The sequence below is a fragment of the Triticum dicoccoides genome, chromosome 1B (genome assembly GCF_002162155.2).
Source record: "Triticum dicoccoides isolate Atlit2015 ecotype Zavitan chromosome 1B, WEW_v2.0, whole genome shotgun sequence".
NCBI classification, from domain to species: Eukaryota; Viridiplantae; Streptophyta; class Magnoliopsida; order Poales; family Poaceae; genus Triticum; species Triticum dicoccoides.
In genome coordinates, this window is record NC_041381.1 from 98,623,556 (window position 1) to 98,625,400 (window position 1,845).

Sequence of the window (1,845 nt, forward strand, 5' to 3'; positions counted from 1 at the left end):
GCTATGGAATGAGAGAAATGTCTGCAGCTTCAGGGGGGTGACACCAAGTAGTCAACGGATCTATGCAAAGATCAGTAGTAACTTAGAACAATGGAGATTAGCAGGAGCAAAGAAGCTAGAGACCCCATTCGGGGAAATGCTGGGAGAAGTCTGATTATGTATTTTCAGTCCGGGATGATGATCACTTGACCATCTCTCGCTTAATTTTCTCCTTATGATCGTTCTGATCACCCTTGTACTCTCCTCCCTGCTAAATCAATGAAGCCAGCAAACGCTGGATCTTTCAAAAAAAAATCTACTACTGGCGTACTATCATCCAGCGGTGCGGACCAAGAAAAAAAACGTGAGTGTAGTTGGGCGGGCCTGGCTCACTCTGAAACAGACAGTAGGACGGGCCTGGTAGGAATAACCGCGCGAGCTATAATATCTCGCCTATAGCGAAGGCTTCCCGTGCTCTCTATAGTACTGGTCCGACCCGTTTCTTAGCGCGCGCTGGCTCGCTCACTCTCTGATTTCCCTGAGTTTTTCTTTATTCTTCCTTTTTCTTTCTGCACAAGTTTTCATTGGTTTTTGTTTTTTTGTTTGTTTTTCAACACTTTGTTCATTTTATTCTGTGTTTTACTGGGTTTCTATTCGGTTTTTACTATGTTTATTTCTTTGTTTTTATTGGTTTTACATTTTCTTTTCTATTTCCTTCAGTTTTCATCCGTATTCTTCTTTTTTCTTTGTTTTTTTTCTTGATTTTGTTCTTTTTCTCACCTATTTTCCTGGTTTTCTTTTGATATTTTTTTCTTCATTTTTGAGGTGTTTCTTTTGTTTCTTTCTTCCATTTCTTTGATTTTTCACCTCTTTTTTTCTTTACATGTCTACATTTTTCGTACATATTTATACATTTTACTTATACACCAGGAACACTTTTTTATACATGCTTAAAAATTTTCAAATACATAATTAGCATTTTAATAAAATTGGAAGTTGTTAATTTATGGAATATATCAAATATATGATGAATTTTTCAACATTAAAAAATATTATGTTTTATGTTCATTTTTTAATACGCGTTCAACATTTTTGGTATATACCAGAAATATTTTTTATACGTTAATATTTTTTCAATCGATGATTAACATTTTTTCAATGATTGATGAATTGTTTTTAATACAAGATCAACTATTTCATATACACTGTATTTTTTGTGTACATTTTTTTAAACATGAGATTTTTTTTCTATACTCATGTAAACTTTTACAAATGCTAGATTAACATTTTTCAAATGTGTCAGTATAGTATTTTTTTGTCATTTTATTTATAGAATTGGGAAGAAGAAAAAAAAGCAAAAAATTGAAAAAAAAACAGAAATAAAAGTGAGGTTGTGGCCTCCCGCGAGCTGGGCCGGGCCAGCCTCTTTCTAGGGTTGCCCTACGTATCGCGTCTAGCGAGACATATGCATGCTCCTTAACACGAGGGTAACTAATTAAGAGGTATCCCTTGCGGGAGCCCTCCGAGAATCACTTTTGGTGGGTTGAGAGCGCTCCACTTGACACATTCTCAGTTGGCACCACGTGTCGTGTGCTGGGCGCTCCCTCAGGATTTTAATTTTTTTATTTTTCTAACGCATTTTAGGGGTGTGTATGTTTTTTTTCAGTTTTTCCTTGATTTTGGAGAGAGAGAAAAATGAAAAAAACTGCGTGAAAATACTTGATTTTTTTGCTTGCACAAGAGGCACAAATTTGCTTGATATGGAGGCATAGATTTGTTTTTGTGAGAGGCGCAGCTGTGCCTCTCAAGGGAAAAAACACGTTTTATTTTTTTATTTTTGCTTTCACGAGAGGCATAGATTTATTT